Source organism: Myotis lucifugus, unplaced genomic scaffold (assembly GCF_000147115.1).
Source record: "Myotis lucifugus unplaced genomic scaffold, Myoluc2.0 scaffold_5, whole genome shotgun sequence".
NCBI classification, from domain to species: domain Eukaryota; kingdom Metazoa; phylum Chordata; class Mammalia; order Chiroptera; family Vespertilionidae; genus Myotis; species Myotis lucifugus.
The window spans coordinates 14,039,678-14,060,814 of NW_005871053.1; the positions used below are offsets into that span (position 1 = coordinate 14,039,678).

Sequence of the window (21,137 nt, forward strand, 5' to 3'; positions counted from 1 at the left end):
CCAGACGGCCGCCGCTCTCAGTGCGTAACCACGGCCAGGAGGGTGTGAGCCTTCGGTCCGCACCCTGTCTGACCATCTGTCTGGTTGTGAGATGCGCTGTGAGGAGACCAGGGTTGTGCCGCTGGAGCCCCTGCAGAGTGGCGGCTGCTGGCTCTTCCCCAGCCTGGAGGTGGAGAGGGAGCCCTGTGGCCTAACCGTGGAGATGACTGAAGGCAAGTCCAGGTAGCTGCACATGGAGGCCGCGGCGAAAGGCACGCTCCCAGGCCTCTACTAGGCCTCCCTGGCAGCGAGCTGTGGGGGGAGGTGGCCCTTCACAGTAGCAGGGGCGCAGCAGCAGAGATGGGGACCAGCTGCGGGCTCCAGTGCCTGCCCTGACTGGCCCGGGGCAGCCAGCTGCAGGGACTTGCAGGAGCTCACAGAAATATTATTTTAAACAAGGCACATCATAAATCCCTTTCCGGGGAATCTAATCTTCTAATTCTCTCTAAGATGAGAATACAGTCCCACACCCAAACATTGTCTCTGTTTCAATTCTATTTAGCTTTCCTATCAATTTTTAACCACATTTTTATTGCTGTTCTTGTTATTATTGAGTTGATAGAGTTCTTCATACATTTTTAATATTAACCCCTGAGCCAATATATGGTTTGCAAAGATTTTTTTTCCTATTCTGTAGGCCATATACAACATTTCTCCAAAGAGAACATCAAAATGTCCAACAGATACATGAAAAGATGCTCAACATCATGAATCATCAGGGAAATTCATATCAAAGCCACAATGAGATACACCTCACACTTGTTAAAATGACTATCATCAGGAAGACTAGAGACAACCAGATGTTGGGGAGCATGTGGTGAAAACACTCATGCATTGTTAATGGGAATGTAAATTGGTCTGACCACTATGGAAAACAATATGGAATTTCCTCAAAAAATTAAAAAGATGTATCATACCATCCAGCAATTCAATTTCTGTGTATACACCCAAAGGAAATGAAAACAGGATTTTGACAAGATATATGAACTCTCATGTTTATCACAGTGTTATTTACAATAGCCAAGATATGAAAATCACCCAAATGCTTATCAATGGAGGAATGAATAAAGAAGATGTGGTACATATACAGAATGGAATAGTATTTAGCCATGACAAAGGAAGATATCCTCCCATTTTCCACAACATGGATGAACCCTGAGCACATTATGTTATGTGAGATAAATAAGAGAGAAAGACAAGTATTGTATGATATCACTTATATGTGGAATCTAAACAAGTTAAAGCTATAAAAACAGAGATCTGTAAAATGTTAGCAGAGGATAGGGTGTATGTGTGATAAGAGTGATGGGACTTAAGAGTACAAACTTGTAATGACTAGTAAATAAGCCGTAGAGACTTACTGCACAGTAAATGAATAAAGACAACAACATTGTACTATAATTATGTAAGGTAATTGATGTCATTACATTAGCAGTCATATTACAATTGAGCTATTCATGTGGTAGTATGGAAAGAAGGAGCAAATAAATACAGGTAGTTCTTCCAGTACGAAAGAATCAAGGTAATTGTCTTTGGACAGGTAGGATTTTAGTGTTAAGAAAAGGCCATGAGAAACATAGGGACACCCGCTTTTCTATTTTGAGGCATTTTTACCACCATAGCTTTCATAATCAGCTACATAAAGAGTCACAAAGAAAGTACAGCCATTCCAAAAAGAAAGCTTTTTAAAATTATTTTTTATTGAATTTACTGTTATTGGAGTGATATTGGTTAATAAAATTAGATAGGTTTCAGGTGTACAATTCTATAATACATCATCTGTATAGTGTACTATGTTCACCACCCCAAGTCAAGTCTCCTTCCATCACCATAAAAAGAAAGCTTTTTAATTGTTGACCTTTCTATTGTTAAAGATTCTTACTATGGAAGGTTTTATTCCTAAGTTTACACTGAGTTAACCCAGATAAAAGAGCACCAGGCAGCAGTCACAACCAGGAGGAACAAACAAGAAAGGTGAAGTTATAAGATATCAAAAGAAGGTCCACAGAGCTGATGCCAAGAGCTAGAGTCTTTGAGCTGTGATTGGTACCTCTGATGGGAGCCTGCAGGTCTGGCTGAAGGAAGTTGGAGGCTAGGACAACCTTGGTAGCAGGAACTACGTGGGCAATGACAGTACAACTGAAAAGAAGGTATGTTCCCCCATCCTCTCTCCTTCCAATATCCCTCCAATTCTCCTGTGTCCTAACCCAACAGAAAAGCAGTCGACGAGGGAGTGTGAAAAATGTAGTTTGCAAATCTCAGCCCCAGCCTCACAGAACAGATTATAGATGAGTAGAATTGGAGCTGAGAAAGAATAGGTAAATTACTATTACATACATCAACCTACATAAGGAGAGCTGGCTTTCTTCACAGTGTATGTATCAAGTACAGAGAAGAAAACCCGAAAACCAAGTCCTCCTGCTTGGACCATATGTGGTTCTAGCTCCTGGCATACTCCTCTCCAGTTGCTGGATCAGTAAAGCAGTATATAATCTAACAGTTTAAGATCTAAGTGAAATGATATGCATGTCATGTAACAATTTCAACCACTTAAGTAAGCTGACCATTATCACGTTGTCAGGAAGAAGTGGAGTCAAGATTTAGCCAAGGCAATTTGATTCTGGAAAGACAGGCTCTAGCTGACAGGAATTTGGGTTTTTCAGACTCTGAGCACATTGGTAAATTCTATTATCCTTCCCTCTTCATGTCATAATCCAATAGTATAAACTGTCTACATCATACAAACAGACCGTCAAATGCACATAGATCTTTTTATGTCTTTGTGCCAGAAACACACATTTTTTATTCATTAAATTGAAAGAATAAATTCACCATACTCTGTTTATATCGATAGAAAAGTGTTTATCTAACAATTTCAACCATGGCAGGTATGCCATAATCAATGAGAAGCAATCAGAAAGCATAACCAAAGGCGGTCCAGCTTTTAGAACGTCAATAGGTCCCTCCCACAGGGCTATTTAATGTTGATTTTTCAAACTACACAGAACATTGATAACTCAGTATTTTTTTAAATGACAGGATATTTTTTTATTTCCTAAGAAACCATTTCTAAACACTGAGTATTCTTTATGTATCATTAAAAACACAATTCAATGTTGACACAAGACTTTAAAATTATAGTGGGTAAAAATATACTCAAAATCGGCCCTCACCATATAATATTAATGGTTAAGACAAAAGTTGACATTTCCATCATTTAGCAAACTTGACACAAGTAGACTTTCAGTAAATACTGGCAAACAAATAGGTAAGTAAATTTGACAACCGTTTTAACTGTTCCATAGTCCCCTAAATAATTTTCATAAATATATGGAAATTGCTACAGTCTGAAAAGATTAAAACTCATGACCATCTTTTTTACAATTATAAGAGATGTTGAGGCAGTTTAGTCAAGAGTTTGAGAAGAAACACTCCATCGCTGATGTTTGGATCTACAGAAGAAAATGAGTAACAGAAAACTTGCAGTTCATCTGCGTAACCACTACTCACTCTCCTACTTTCTTAACAGGAATTTTAGAAAATAGAATCAATTGTTAGACTTGATGAGAATAAAACACACACACATGTGGCAACTGGAAGCAATGCAGGAGGTCAGAAATTATTTAGTATTCCTAACAATCAAAGCTTGTAATAAAACCCAGATTTTTAGAGTTGAGACAGACAGAGGTTCATTTTCTTCAACTCTGTCATTTATAGATTAGGTTGAGGCTTGACATGAATAGCTCGCATTGATGAAATCATTTTATAGAGGAAAAACAAGCAATAATTGCAGTTTTTCACTACTAGTAGTAATATTTTTAAGTCAATCTTTGATTTACCACTGTATTAGTAATGATTCATCAGAGAAACATAATCAATGGTAAATAGAGATAAAACATAGATACATAGGTGTCGATAAGAGGAACTTTATATAAGGAATTGGCTCACCTGATTATAGAGATGGAGAAGTCCCACATTGCCATCTGCAAGCTGGAGGGCCAGGGGTATAACTCAGTCTGAGACTGAGGACCTGAGAACTTGGGGCACGAACAGTGTATGTTCAAGTTCAAAGGCCTAAAAATTGAGGGCCCATGTCTCTGATGTGATGTTAGAAAATATACATATGGATTTCAATAATATTGTTCAGTCAGAAGGCCAGAGAAGCCGGAATACCCATACCTAAGGCAAAAGGAGATGAAATGTCTCAGCTCAAGCCGAGAGCAAATGTGTTCTCCCTCCACCTTTCTGTTCTCTCAATCCCTCAGCAGAAAGGATTGTGGCACCCACATTGGTGAAAGCAATCTTCTTTACTCAGTCCACCGATTCAAATGCCCATCTCTTCCTGAGACACCCTCCCAAACACATCCAGGAATAATGTTTCTATCTGGGCATCCCTCAGCCCAGTCAAGTTGACAAATAAATTAAACATCACAACCACCAAACCCTCCATATTTATAATATGCAAATAACCAGACCGTCCTTTCCACCTATCCTAGAACATTCTCTCAAAACATATTCATTAAGATGACCAAGTCAGAATGTGAATTGCTCAAATATTCCAGAAAAAAATGTAAATGAAACAAAACAAAGTAGCTATGCAAAGTAGCTTTAAGTGTAGTTTCTTGTACTCTCTCCTCCAAGATAAATTTAAATAGTCGTCATTATAAAATATTTGTGTGAGAGCATCATTCACTCACTTTACAGAAAATTAACTATGGCATAAAATTATTGGGCACACTCATGCTCCAAACTGAGTTCTAAGAATTGTGGGGACATAGAAAGAAAGGGTACTTAAAATAGAGAAGTTATCAAAAGATTCAGGCTAGCTTTCTGGAGAAGAATCATGATGTATTTCTTTTCCCATCAGATTCACTGAGGAGAGAGCCTGTCAGAATCTTCAGGGGGGATTATAAAGAAGGGCTAGCTAGTCTGCTTTGAAGAAGCTCTCTAAGTGAATCTGATATGCCCAAATTGGACGGCAGCCATGTTGGGATGGAATACCATTTCTTTCTTTCAGATAGATATCCAGACTCTGCATTGCATCAAACTACATGAAGTCCTGTAAACAAGGGAGCTAAAGTTGCAGATACCACATTCGACCCTATACTTCATTAACTCACTTAAATGTCTTTTAACTACTTCACACACACACACACACACACACACACACACACACACACACCCCTCAGAAATGATAAGCAAATCTCATTTAGAGAAGTTATTCATTTCTAACCTTTAAATGCCTTCTATAGTAGTTTAAGAATATTTCATTTTTTCTAGTTGGAGAAGAGAATGTCATCTTCCTAAAATGCAAGTGTCCCCCAAAAATGTATACACACTTTGAATAATTGTTCATCCCAATGGGTTAATCTGAAAAGAAAGAAACATCAATTGAGCTATTAAAAATGTATATGGATACATTTTGGGGGGACACCCTATATATTTTCAAAAGTTGCTTACTGCACTTAAACCAGTAATTATTGAAATACATATGTATATTTTTCTAACAGCACATCAGAGACATAAAGCCATACACGTTTCTTTAAATGTGACAGCCCAGCCCCCAAACTATCCTGATAGTTGTGTTACAAATTATAGCATTTGTATTGTCTGAAGCCAGTAAGTTACTCATAGTAATAGTCTCTTTGGTATGAAAGCTTACCGAGGAACCCTGCCTTTGGTTTTTAAATTCGTGTTATATGCTTTATTACATTTACTAAAAGGAAAGAGGAAAAAAAAAGAGACAAAACAGAACACAAAACCGTCCTGCCCCACTGCAACTCACCCAGGGTTAATTAGAATGTTCTCCCCGGGCCCTCTGAGGCGTCAGGTGGTGACAAACGGAATGCATTCCAAGCAGCAAACAGCGCATATTAATAAGCTCTCTGCAAAGCGTTCATTTTAGATGAAGCCAACCCTAATCAGGCGTGTGCTGCCAATCATCCACGGATAAATGTAATTAACATTGCAACCTGCTTGACAGACCTAGTCATTGTGTTTACAACCTAAAAAAAAAATGAAACATAAAATGAAAACATTTGTGTCTCAGGGCCAGGCTTGTAGTCATTCATTTTATTCTTCACCATTGTGGGGTTTTTTAGTTTTGTTTGTTTTGATTTTTGCAGATTATTTTCCACAGGATGTTGTCAGACGCAGCCTCTCCACTTGCTTTATGGATATGCAGAGAAAAAGAATTTTAAACCAAGGAGTCATTTCAGTAATGATGGACAATTAAAAATATACTATAAATATGTATTGGTATTATTGGAATCAGAATACTGAAGAGAACACACAAAAGGAAGTAGAATCCCTAGTGACTCAAAGTTCCTAAAGATAATTATCCATGATTTTGCAAAATATATTTGAACTAGTATTTCTGAAAGGAAACATTTAGTCTCATAAGAACTGTTTCTTAGACACTGCTATGTAGGAGGCACATCGACTACTTTTAAAACAGAAGATGCCATTTGAAATCTGGGATCAAGAATAACTTTAAACATTAATGGGGACATTTTGTATCATTAATTATTTAATGGATATATTTCTGCCAAATATCTTCTTTAACTTCCTTTAAATTTTGAAAATAGAACTACTTTATCAAGACAAAGTCTCACCTGAATAATAAAATGTTGAACTCTACAGGCAACTAACCCTTCATCACTGCCTGAGATGCTGTTCTGCAGGAAGTGGGCAAATACAGAGTAATGGCAGGAAACCCCTGCAGGTGGAATAGAGAACTGGAGAGGATGGTTGCATACTGCTCTCCAAGCAGCGGAAGACACTCAGCAAGTGATCTAGGAAGAGCAGGGAACCTGAGTACAAATGGTTCAGGAAACAAAACCTCAGCAGAGACTGAGGCAGCTGAGTGAGGAACATCAAGGGGTTACAGACACAGAGGAGAGTTGGAGACTCTCTGGTGGTATTTTTTACTTTTCATCTCTGTGTGTGTGTAAGTAAATATACATTTTTTATTTTTATCTACACACACATTGTTTTTTTTCTTTTTTATAGTGAGAAGGAAACAGAAAACATCCCTCTGAAAGACATCCTTCTGAAAGAGGGACATCCCCCAGCAAGAGGGCACAGCCAGGCCTGCACAGGCCAGGCTGAGCGACCCCCCCCCCCCCCCCCCAGTGCACGAATGTCATGCACTGGGCCTCTAGTTATGAATAATGGAAATAAATTGAGCTTGTGAAATGCTATTCATTAATTATTATATTGAAAGGCAATAACTAATATAAATCATACAAGAGGTTTTTACAATGCAAAACATGGGTGTATATTAAAGGATATGTTTTAGATTTTAATCACTTCATAAATAGTCAATGCTACTACACATTATCAGTCAATAATAGTTAACATGATTTAGTTAATAATGTTAATTGATAACATTAATCACTATTAATACAAAGGCATTTTCCTTCTAATAAGTGTATTTTTTTAAATAATGTATATGTTGTATACTGTTTTCTCTGTATATAAGCAGATAAGAGTTAACACAATAAACTACATGTAAGGCAAGATATTCTGCAAAAACAGGAACCAGTTATCACCAATGGATTCTCATTGTAACCAGGTAGAAAGAGCACTCAGTATTGGATTCTAAAATATGAACTAGATAAATGTTTTAAAGAGATAGGTTAACTTTTCAGAATTATTCCCTTATTTTCTAAGACATTAATTATGTAGATCACTATCAAATTATAATGACACTAATAATGCATCCTAATATAATAATGCTAAGAGAGTGGAAAAATATTATACAATAATTCCATGTGATATATAATGCTGGACAATCATATACAATGTACATTCTAGAAGGAAGACACTAAAAAGACATGCAGATACTGGCAATTTGAATATGCCAAAGAGAAGCCATGAAGTGCTTCTTTTAAGTGAAAAGCTATGTATGTATATATGTATGTATGTATAGGAAAAAACAGACTATATAGGGTTCAGTACTATCTTTGGTTTCAGGCATCCACTGTGGATAAGGGGAGACTAACATGCATTAATATTTGGTAATTATTGTATTTGTGTATGTTATGCCTGTTGTTTAAAAGGTTTTAGATACTCAATGGGATTATAACCTTAGTAGTTCAATAAATTTAATGTATTAGATTCTACCTAGGCTTGAATGCTTAAGAAAATTATTTTCAAAGTTTTATGAAATAAAGATACACTAAGTATTAAGCTAAATACAAATTATGTAGTAGCACAGATTCATCAATGTACAGTCCCTCATACACAGAAGAAAAAATTAACAAATGCTACCAATGTATATCTCTACAGCTAACTTGATGTTTTTCAAATTATAAAAGAAATGTGTACATTAATTTAAATGAAAAAACTCAGCATTAGGTAGTGTAAGAGATCCTTATCTCATCCCAACCCACCCACAAAATCCTATTTGCCTGGGTAACTCCTCTTAGCATCTGGGTATATGCACTTTCACAAGTTTTCATTGCTCATCCAAACACATACCCAAATATACACTCCCACACAGTTGTCTGTTTTCAGAATTGACTCACACCATATACTATGGAACTTTATCTGTAATCTGACTTTTCATGCTTCATTTTAAATAGCTATTTCCATGTACCAGCAGATAGATATCAAACACTCATTTAAAACCTAAGTTTTTCTTATTATGTGCATACATGCACACACACACAAATGTTTATATAAATAAAATGATACCATCATGGCACTCAATTTTTAGAGAAATTAAGCACTTGTCTTGTTGGTCTTTCTGATGTGGCCATCAGTGACCCAAGACAAACAGACAATCAGGCATGACATTCTAAGGGCTTAGTTAGAGATTACCTTCCAGAAGCCCAAGGCAAAAACCAGAATTCTTTTTTGGGTAAGGTTAAATTCTTTTATTACTCAGAATTCCTGTTGACAAAGCCCTTAAGAAAAGATAATTTCAGAACTCTCAATGATTTGCCTATCAGAGATAATTCTGTTTATTTGTATGATTATGAATTCAAATTTGCAAAGAAAACAGTAAGGAAAAATACTTTCTTAGTTTTTCTAGACACAAAGGATTTTTATGTCAATGTAATATGGTATTATTAGATAATCTGATACCCATCATTCCACTCAGAGATGTCAAAGGGAGAAGACATTCTGACAACGAGGCTGAGGGGTTACTGTGTAAAGAACTCAAAAACAAAACAAACAAAAACTGGGAATGGCAGTAATTTTTACAAATAATGTTATTTATAATAGTTCATGTTTTGAAAGTAAGTACACATTTTTTAAAAATATTTTCTAGAGAGGTAGGATGAAGGAATAAGCAAGCAGTAACTGGAAAATCTATATTTTCTCTCTTGGCAGTAAAAATTGCTAATACTAATCTATAAAAAGGAGACAATAACATTGTCTAAGACCAGAACCATCCTCTTTTCTTCCATATTCTCTTGCAATTTTCTTTGGACCATAAATAGTTATATATAAAAGAAAAAACTAGGAGTATTTTACCTTTTATGTACTTAAATTTTCATTGAAGACATTGTAATAACACAGTTCACTGAATCTGCTATGCCCTTATATGTAAGGAAGCACAGGAAAAATAAGAAAGGTAACATCAAAATCGAAAAAAAATAGTTATCATGCAAAAAAATTGAATAGTGGCAATTTCTCTAATATATTTTATAAATTATTATAGTATTTTTCTCTAAGGAGATTTAGAGAACTTGTTCAGAAAATGTCCTCCAAATATGTCCCTAAACTATAAGAAAGATGCCAAAATTATATGTAACTCACTCTAACAATAAGACATTTTAATTAAGAATATATTTTTAGAACTTGGAAGGCAAATACATAATATCATGTCTTGAAAGAGGCTAGAAACCCACATAATACCATAGATCCAGCACATAGCAATAAAAAAATATTATTTCTTAATGACTATAAATAAGAGCTGATGTAATTCAGAAAAAAAAGTTCTTAGATTAATTCTCAAAATAAATGAGAAACATAATTTTTAAATTTAATTTTGAATCCTAATGGTATTTTAACCATATTAAAGATATGGGAATATCAAAGTTTCAGGTAATATTTTGCTTTCAATTAAATCCTTTGATTCTGTCTCTTGCTTAGGACTGAAAGGCAAAAAGCACAATGTATAGTTTTTTTGTTTTCGTTGCTTGCTTTTCATCTGAATGTTATCTTACCAAAGAGAGCAGGGAAAAAAGGAAAAGAGATTGAAGAGTAGCTTTGAGGGGAATTTTAAAGACAGGACAGGCAGTAACAGTGAATAAAGAGGGTTTTTGGGAGAGGGATGCATATGGGAAGGACAGAAATAACTCCAAGACACCAGAATGCTTTCACAGAGGACAGAGAAAAGCCACAAGATACTGGGAAGAGGGAAACATATTTTCACAGAGAGGATAGAGGAATGTTGCAAGATAAGGCAGAGAGAAGTAGGGGGGTTCCACGTGGGTTCTGGACTTTGAAACTAATATACTGCAAAAGAGTGACCAGTAAGGAAAGCATGGGGATCCTAATTTAAGGAAGGGTCCAATTAGAAAGAGTCATGTTCAGGGAAAGAACTGCAGCTTATATAAACCAGAGACAAAGGGACACGAGACAGGGTTTTTTATTTTTTTCCCATAAAAGAGAGAGAGAACAGGTTTTTCCTAGCAGGGGACCCCCTCCCCAGGGAGAGTTTGCATACATCTACAATAAACTCCCACATTTTTATTAAAGAAATCTTTTAGTCTGCAAATGTATTCTTCAACTTCGTAGGACAAGGACCCACGGAAGAATCCGCACCCTGAACCCCTCGTTTCAGCTTTATCATTTAGAAGTGGAGTTTGTCTCTATCCCAGATAAACCCAAACCACCCAAGGCAAGCCTAACCCAGATTTTCCTTAGAAGAGATTAGTTCCTTTGACTAGATTTTCATTACTTCTCATGTCCCAAGACCTACCTATTTCTTATTTCCTAGCTTTGACTTAACTGCTCTTTTTTTCTGAACTACTCAACTCTCTTGTTTAACCCAAAATAACACAGACAGCAAAGAAGTGCTGTTGTTGCGCTTAAGGCTTAAACTTTAAGTCTCTGTAGTAAGAATAGTTTCCTGTTTGCATATTTACTCCATTCTTTGAGGGCAGGCAAGGTCACTTAGAGGGCAGAGTATGAGATTCAGATTTAAATCCAGCTCCAATACTTATTGGTTTAATTTTGGAAATTAATGTAAATTCTCAGTCTCCATTTTCTCCTATCAAAAAAGGGAGGAAGCTATAGAGAGAGGAGAAACACAAAAGACACACATGGTTGTACTGTAACCCTCTCTGAAAACGTGCTTTTTGTGATGAACCTAAGTACCTACATGAAGCTGTATCCTGGGGATAGAGAGGAGGAAGCTGAGATATTCGTGCCTTTTATTTCTGAGGATATCATTTCTGCTTCTATTCATCCATATTTTTAGAACCACCTTCCTAATCAATAATTTATAACCACAACCTGATATTAATACAACCTGCCTGACTTATCTTTGGATGTGGGCTAGCACAAGGTACCCATCTGTCTCATTCTCCAGCTCTATGTGATAAAAATAACTTCCATACCAGAAAGGCACCAAATAAATCTGTAGGTCTTAATACTAACTGATAAGAAAAGGAATGTAATTTCCAGAGGCTCTGCAAAGCAATGGATAGCAAAATGAAATAAAAGAACTTCAAAATAACAACATTCTTTTCAAGAACCCACTTGGAGGTGACTCTGGGAGGAACACTCATTCATCATCCCTGTACTCATCAGCTTATGAAAAATTAGAGTATTAAAAAGGCCCACTGTCTCTCATAGCTATAAAGCCAGAAAATCAATCTGTGAATCATGGAAAGTAATGGCAAGTACCAGCAATGAGAAACTTTGCAAGCCTTTAACCTTCTTTTTACACATTCTAAATGGCATGGGAGAAAATGTTATTTGGATCAAAATAACATTTTTATTTAAAGTGGTTTCCAATGCGTTTTCTTTTAAGCAGATAGGCTTGATTTAAGCAAAATCTAGAAGCTGAAATTAGTGATTTTTACCTTGTTCCAAAGTATACCTTTAGAATTACTTCCTTGGTGAGGGATAAAGTATAAAAGCTTATTCAAAATCAAATTGAACAATTTTCCTCCAGAAATAAAAGATTTCTAGTCAAATGGGTTTTCAGTAACAAGTAATTTTGATTTAATATTTCCAAATATGTCTTTTGCAACTTTTATATATCCTTATGAAATTTTCAATTTGTTTTTTTATTTATTCTTTAACATCTGAATTTTTTAAATAGATTTTTATTGCTTTTCAAGAGGCCACAGAGGGAGAGAGAGATAGAAACATCAATGATGAGAGAAAATCATTGATTGGCTGCCTCCTACACATCCCACACTGGGGATCAAGTCCGCAACCAGGGCATGTGCCCTGACTGATAATCAAACCCTGATCTCCTGGTTCCTATGTCAATGCTCAATCACTGAGCCACACCAGCCAGGAAACATCTTAATCATTTTAGGAATTATTTTAACCATCTTAGCCATTCTGTTTGTGAAGAGAAGGAAAAGCACTGTATACCTAAAAATTATGATGTAATAAAGCATTTATTGGGTTTAAGTGGGGAAAAAAGCCAGTTGCTAATTACTAATTCAGAGACTAATATAATTTTAAAATTTTGTTCTAATTTTTTAATTGTATAATACTATAAGATAAAATTTACCACCTTATCTACTTTTACACTTCAGGGGTATTAAATACATTCATTAGATTGTGCCACCATCACCACCATCCGAGTCCATAACTCATCATCTTGCAAACTCTATACACATTAGATAATCACTGCCCATTGTCCACTCCACAGCCCTTGGAAATCAGCATTCTACTTTCTGTCTCTATGATTGTTGACTACCCTAAATACCTCATATATAGGGAATCATATATTATTTGTCTTTTTGTGACTGTATTATTTTGTTTAGCATTATGTCCTCAAGGTTTATCTATGCTATAGTATATGTTAGAATTGCCTTCCTTTATAAGACTGAATAATATACTATTGTATGTATACTAGAGGCCTGGTGCACAAATTCATGCACGTTGAAAGGAAATTAATTAGAAGAAATATTTTAATATCACTATTCGCCCTTTCTCTATAATAGAAGTGTCAACCAAATTCACAATCAACAATGACAGATGGAAACACACACGTGCGATTGGTGCCAGCAAGAGCTTTATATATATAAATAAACTTGCTTAATTAGACCTGCTTTCTGATTTAGCTAAACTTTTCCAGCCCAGTGAAGCAGCCCAACTTCTCTTTCAAGTAATTGTCAGCAACACAGCAGTACATATCAACACAAACCAGATTATTATTGTAGATCATGCAGGGAGAACAAAGGGTGAAATATTTAACTGTAGCAGTGCTTGACTATATTCTGTGCAGTGACAAAACCTGAAGTCATTTTCAAGTTCCACCATTTCTTGCTTCTTTTCAGTTGGGTCAAGTTTCTAAACTTTTTAAATCTCCGTTTTCTGGCTAATGAAAAGAAAATAGGATGCTACCAAGTCTCCTATCTACCTACTCCAGGACTTCTGCGAGGATCAAATGAAATGAGGCACATGAAAACGCTTCACAGACATATGGTTAAAGGGTAAAATGTTTGCACCTGGCAATAAAGCAAGTCGTGTTCCTGAACTGAAAAAACTGCAAGGAGGCTAGTCACTAGGAAGAGGAAGCTGGGCATTTCTATGTGACGTCATTACACAGTGCCCAAAGCCACCGTTTCTGGGCTGGGCTGGGCTGTGGGCCGCATTTTGCGCCAGGAGGTCTTGGAAGTGTTGGCTGCGATTTGGTGGGCTGTCGCTCTGGGGTGGGGGTGGGACCTGTGTCTCACTTCAGGGAAGCCGAGTGTTGCTTTGTGGGTGACAGGTCCGAGGTGCTGTTTCTTTGTAAATGGTCAGTGCCTGTCACAGCAGCTCCTGTGTTGAGCACCTGCCTCCTGGTAGTCAGTGCACATCATAGTGACCAGTCGGAGGGTCACTTAACATATTAGCCTTTTATATATATAAATACCACAGTTTGCTTACTTATTCATTTATGGGCACTTGGTTTCTTCCACATTTTAGCTATCATGAATAATGCTGCAATGAACATGAGTTAACTAATATCTCTTTGAGACCCTGCTTTCAATTCTTTGGGGACTATACCCACAATGTAGAATATTTTGGGTTATATGGTAGTTCTCTTTTTTTTTTTTTTTTAGGAACCTCCATAATGCTTTCCATAGTGGCTGTACAATCCCATCAATAGTGCACAAGGGTTCCCTTTTTCTACATCCTTGCCAACACTTGTTGTTTGTTAATTTATTGATGATAGCCATTCTGACAGATTTAAGGTGGTATCTCATTGTTGTTTTAATTTTCATTTTTCACGATGATTAGTGATGTTGAGCATATGTCCATTGGCCATCTGTATGTCCTCTTTGGAGAAGTGTCTATTGGGTACTCTGCCCATTTTTAAAACTGGATTGTAGGTTCAAGGCAGTTTCTGAGATTTTGAATTTATAAAAAACCCTCAGGTAATACTGATGCTGACCTTCCATGGGTGACACTTCAAATTGAAAGGTTCTAGAGGTATTATTTCTACCAACTGATATGAACAACAACCAGGTTTATTATATTTCTTTTTTTAAAATATATTTTATTGATTTTTTACAGAGAGGAAGAGAGAGGGATAGAGAGTTAGAAACATCGATGAGAGAGAAACATCGATCAGCTGCCTCCTGCACACCCCCTACTGGGGATGTGCCCGCAATCAAGGTACATGCCCTTGACCGGAATTGAACCTGGGACCCTTCAGTCGGCAGGCCGACGCTCTATCCACTGAGCCAAACCGGTTAGGGCAGGTTTATTATCTTTCCAAGCTATATATATTAAATTCTTGACTGTATTTATTGCAGGCTGATGTGAGGGAGGGTATATAGTACTTTAACCATGGTTAAGGTACAACAAGCATGTAGACATGCTCATCCATCAAGTCTACGTTAATGCCGATTGCCACCCCTATATATCCTTCACCAGTTGAGCCCTGCAGCAAATATACAGTCTTTGACAGGCAGCCTCCCAACAGAGTCTGAGCAAGAGGATCAAGCACTAGAATCCACATCCCCACTTTAACCAAAGCAGATTTCTGGAATATTAGCTTCTTAATTCAGCTAGCTATGATTCATCATACTATTCAGCTCTACTCTGCAACTGTGCCATTCTAAACTATTATGTATTTTTACATTATATGGAAATACTAAGATACAAAGAGAAAGTGATATTGGAGAATGAAGAGAATTTGTCAAACTGAATTATATATAGTATGAAAATACACATAAAAGTTCAATAAATCTCTGTTCCTAAGAGGCCCTTCCTAGGCTGTTAGGGGTATATGTGTATGTAATTGCATGAACACCAATATTCATTGCAGTGAGGTTTGACCTTAAATTCATTGCTCATGTAAGAACAACAAAAAATGAATTTTATACCAAATACTATTAGGTGAATTTTATGCCAAAAGTATTAGGGCACTGACATAGTGCACTGACAAGTAAAAATAATAATTACATTTTTTACCCATTTTATAAAGGTAAAGCATTTCTATTTTATTATTCTCTGGCTCTGCCTCCTAGAATTAAATGACCTGTCTTTTGGGGTTATTAAAATAGAGATACTGCCGAAACCGGTTTGGCTCAGTGGATAGAGCGTCGGCCTGAGGACTGAAAGGTCCCAGGTTTGATTCCGGTCCCTATAGTTTGTCCTGAAGAACATACCATCAAAATTTAAACACTCTTCAGAGTATTCAAGTTTGTGATGTCCTTCCATTTAGAGTTGCCAACTAGTGATTGTTTATATATTTATATCTTAGATTTTAGATTGATTCACTTTTCTCTTACTATGACCATCCATTTTTACTCAAATATTTTCTTTTAAAATGAAAAAATCAATTCAGATTCCTAAATGAAAATATCCCTATAGTTTGTCCTGAAGAACATACCATCAAAATTTAAACACTCTTCAGAGTATTCAAGTTTGTGATGTCCTTCCATTTAGAGTTGCCAACTAGTGATTGTTTATATATTTATATCTTAGATTTTAGATTGATTCACTTTTCTCTTAGACTTTATATCCTACTTAAACCAATAATAAAATACAACCATTAAATGCCTAGTCAGAAATTCCAAAGACCTGTGGAGAAACAATTTGCTCAAAACCATTTCCTGTTAATATTTTTACTAGATCGTCTAACTCTGCAATAAAGTTAATGCTCCAGATACCTCTAAAATGCTGCAATTTTTTCCAGCGCAAGGTCCCTTGCTCTTAGGGTTTTCCTAAAGCTTAGATAAGAGTCAGATGTTCCCTCAAAAGGGAGAAGTGAACAAAGAAGAAATGTTCTGTGCCTATAATGAACTTATTTCTCTATTAGATGCCCTATGGAAGAAAGTATCAGATAATTTTGATTAGTCTAATTTATTCTCTTATCCAACTTTCCATAATGGCCTCTTAATCCCTTTCTTTGCTTCTACATGTGCCTTACCTCCACCCTACCCCATGTCACCACCCCCTAAGCTGCTATTTACACAGCATGAAAATTTATCATTTAAAAATCATATGCAGTAGTATAGCATATGAAGTATTTGTCTGTGGCAAAAAGTTGATATCTACATTCCTTTCTTGTGACAATTCCTAGTATAGATTTCAGTAAAAAAACAAACAAACATATAATGCGAATGGTTGAACTGGATTTAGGTATTCCCTGGAGTAAGACAAGGGCAGATGATGAAACCAGGAAAAAAAACAAAACACGTTTTGTCTTCTTCTACCTGCAGGAGGAGATGAGTAAAAAGATTTTGGACATAGGGAGGATTTTTATAAGGGAAAAGAGACGTTTTGGAGCATTAGATTTTTTTTTCAATAAACTCCAAATGCTACCATGGCATACGAGGCTCCAAAAGTCTGACCTCTTCTCATCTTATACTCATTCAGCAATCTAATCCGCTTCCTGATATTCCAATCAACTAAGCTTTTTTCCACCTCAGGACTTCAGCGCCTTTTCCATCCACTAAGAATCCTCTTTCTCCAAATCTCTGCATGACTGAGACTTCATCCCAGATGTCTCAGCTCAAAACACACCCATTTGAGTAAGTAAGTAAGCCTTCCCTAACTACCCCATCATTCCTGATGAACTCATCCTGCCTTATTTTTCTCATACACCCTATCAGGCTCAGAAAAAGACCTTAAGTATATTTTGGTTACTTGTTTATTCTCTCCCCTATTAGAATGTAAATTTATGAGATAAAACAACATGCCTATTGTGTTCACCACTATTCCTAGCATCTAAAATAGGATCTAGAAGATAGAAAATGTTCAATAAATATTGATGGAATGAGCGACTCAAGGCTTGTAATAACATTTATCAAAATGCTATTTTGAATGTTGCCTTTAACAAAAACAGTCTTAAAGTGGTTCTAATTTAGAAATCTGATACAGAAAACCTTCCATACTAACACACAAGGGAGCAATGACCCAGAGATCAGACACATACACAGATCAGGGGAGGAGAAATTATGCAATAGAAAGAATCAAGTTTATGAAAGGAAGAAGAAATATAATTTTGTCTTATGATCAGAGTATGATTTTATAGCTCTAGGTCAAAAGATAGATTAATTGATTGACTGTATTAATAGTCTCAATTAATGCCTCTGCCCTGTATCTACACCCTTTTGTGCTCTAATATTGTAATCTCCACACAGTCTGATTCTGAGATCAACCATGTGACTTCCTATAGCCAAAGAGATGTTATCAATCATCATTCAACCAAAGGCTTGATAAGAATATGTACCTATTTTCATACACAGTTGTACTTGTCTGCTTTGTATACTTGCCTCTCCCTGAGCACTAAACCCTACTGGAGGAATTTCAGACACATAAAAAATAACTGAGGCCCTTATAGACCAGTCAATAGCAAGCCAACCTTCCGCCATATGAGAGACCCCATACCAAATCAGCACTTTACAGCAACTACAAAAATATAAATGAGCCCAGCTAAAACCAGAAGTGGTGCACAGCTGATCTGAACACTCAAGAATTTAGGGTTTGTTATGCAGTGATTATTGTAGCAAGAGAAAACTGGGACAGTAGATAACTGGGTGAAAAAGTAAAGAACCATCCATATGCTGATGATACAAATCCATAGCTCTGAATCCATCTCTCTAAGCCACTTTTCTCTTGAACATAAGACTCATAAGTAATACTCCCAATTTTTATATTGATAATGACAAGAACAGCGGCAAACTTTGTTGAGCACCTGTTTTGCCATGCACTGGTATGCATTTTCTATGAAATATTTCATATAATGTTTATAACAACTGTTTATATACAGACAAGTTGAGGCTTATACAGGGTGAAATATATCTTCAAATATCCCCTAGCTAGTAAATACCAGTAGATCTAGGGCTCAGATCCAGAAAATTCAGCTCCACAGTTTGTGTGCGTACCCACTAGACTCTTTTCCTATAGTTGTAACCGTTGGCCAGAATGTCCTGAGGATAGCTCAGAGACAATATGTACAACATGAGCTCTATCCTCTTTGGTCTTCAATCAGCCAATTTTTCCTGCTATAAATTTTATCTTACCAATAAAAAATCCAAAGTAAAAAGAGGGTCAGATCTTAGAAAACATTCTCACCCTGCTTGCCTCCACATCAGTTAGTAGCAAGGTCCTGTTTATTTTAACTCCTAAGTATCTCAGCTACTTTGTCTCCTTTTCAGCATGTCCACTGTCCTTCCCTAGAATAGAATCTCACTATTTCTTAAAACTTTCTAATAGTTTTGTCTCCAATCTGTCCTCCTTTCCACCCTCCTCTCTTATGCTAGAATAAGTTTTCCACTATCCAACTCCTACCCTTTCCACTCAAGATTTTTCAGCAGATCCTCATAGCCTTTTATATATTTAAAGTCATCGTAATCTATAGGCTTCTTCATGATCTGGTCTCTACCATGCCTTCAGTTGTATATCTATCCATGTTCCCCTAACCACTTCAATTCAACCATCCTCAATTACTTCAGTTCCCTGAATATACTATGCTTTTTTGTGTGTGGCACCATTTGTTTTAATTTACTAATCCCGCATATTTAGAACCTCTTCCTTCTACCTTGCTGATCATCTTGTACTTATATTTCAGGACTATCATGCTTCAGTGCCTCTTGAAAGCTTTTCTGGAAATATATTTACCACAGTCCCAAATCGACCATCCGATCTCTTAAGGCAATTAGGAAGGCCAAGATTGCGCATGTCTCTATTATGGTTATCACTCTGTATTGTCATTTTTGGTTGTCTTGTTGGCCTCTTTGCACCAGACTGAGATCTTCTGAGTGCAAACACAGGCCTTGTTAATTGTGGTGTTCTCCAATCTGGCACAAAGCAAATATTCAATGAATGCAATCGAGATGAAAGAGTGAATAGATGCATGAAGCATTTTTTTTTCTACTCAGCCTAGGAACAAGTCATTTGGTCAATGAAAGTTTATGAAGGCATTCTTAAAAGGAGAAAGGAAGCATTTAAATTAGATTAGTAACTAACTGCAAAGGAAGATTCTATTAAAATCTTAACTTATCCCTTTCTAAGATGGTGCCTCCTTTAATACAAAATACCTATGAACAATTCTGATACTAGATCAAGAGTTTATGATGATTGTATACATTACTATTTATAAGTACCAAAAGGAATATAAAATTAAACATTGCCTTGTCTGACACATAATATATAATTACTGTATTTCTCTTTCTTCTTTATCTATAAAATATTCCTTGCAACAGTATAGTACAATAAACTCTTCCCCTTTATATGGAACTACATATAAACTTTAATTATGCTTTGTTTACTGTATAGTAGATCTCATTCAACAATGCATAAAACATTTATCTATTGATAACACCAAATATTATTAGAAAAAAAAATACTGAACTGCCATTTGGAAAGTCTATGCAGAAAATAATAAGAGAATTATAGTCAACTCCTTCTTTAATGCTGCATAACAGTATTCTATAATAGAACATGAAAATGTTCAAATCAGGCATTCACTGTGAGCCTTCACCAGGTATGGGCTCTTCAGTAGCTTTGCCCACCATGGAGAACACAAACCAACTGTTTGTTTAGGAGGAAAACTATTAATCATTTCAATGCATTTCATCCAAATACTAGTCACTTCACTATTATACTCTGCAAAACAGTTTAGTGAATCCAAAGTAATATAGGAGAAATGAAGCAATTATTTAAAGATATTTTCTGGAAAATAAAGCATATTTAGGAGAATAAGTAAATAAACATATATATTATTTATTCATTATTATATTATTTTCCATATAATTGTATTGAAAATATTAATAAATACTACCATAAGAATAAAGTGTTTTGTGTACTCACAACTATAAACCTACTTCTGCCTACCCTGCATACTACTGTAGCACTAATGTGTATACTAGAATGGGATCCTTCTGTTGGAGAAGTGGGATTCTTCTATAATTCACTATATAATGATCTGAGTGTCTTATATTTACTAAGTAAGGTAACTTCTCAGTTGATCAAATAAATCAGATTTGAATATTGTCGCCTATAGGAAAAAAGAGCTGTCCATACTCTATGAAAGATGGATGCCCTGGACATAGTCTTCACTTCTATGATCAGATCAGTATTTTGGAAAAGTAAAATCTACACCAGATTTATTAAACATGTTTAATATTTTGATCCAACTTATGAGTTATATACTAGTATGGGATTAATTATTACAGCCCATGAGTAATCTATAGACTAATGAAGTGAACTGAATATTAAAACAAAATAATATGTACTTTGTCATGTTATCAAAGGCTTTTACTTATTATAAACACTTATTTAATATGAATATTTTAGGTTTTTCTCTTGGCATGTTTACTTTCTTAGATTCAGGTATATCCTTTGATGCCAGACTAGCACCAACCTATGGATTAGCATTGAGTAAGCCAATGATATAAATAGTGCTGTCAAGGCTGAAGGCACAACAGAACCCAAGATATGAAGGGCCCAGT

The 21,137-nt window shown here is 36.0% G+C and overlaps 1 pseudogene; it reads right to left on the reverse strand.

The window, feature by feature from the left end:
* LOC111823122 overlaps positions 1-21,137 on the reverse strand; it is a 52,949-nt pseudogene that overhangs the window by 1,970 nt on the left and 29,842 nt on the right.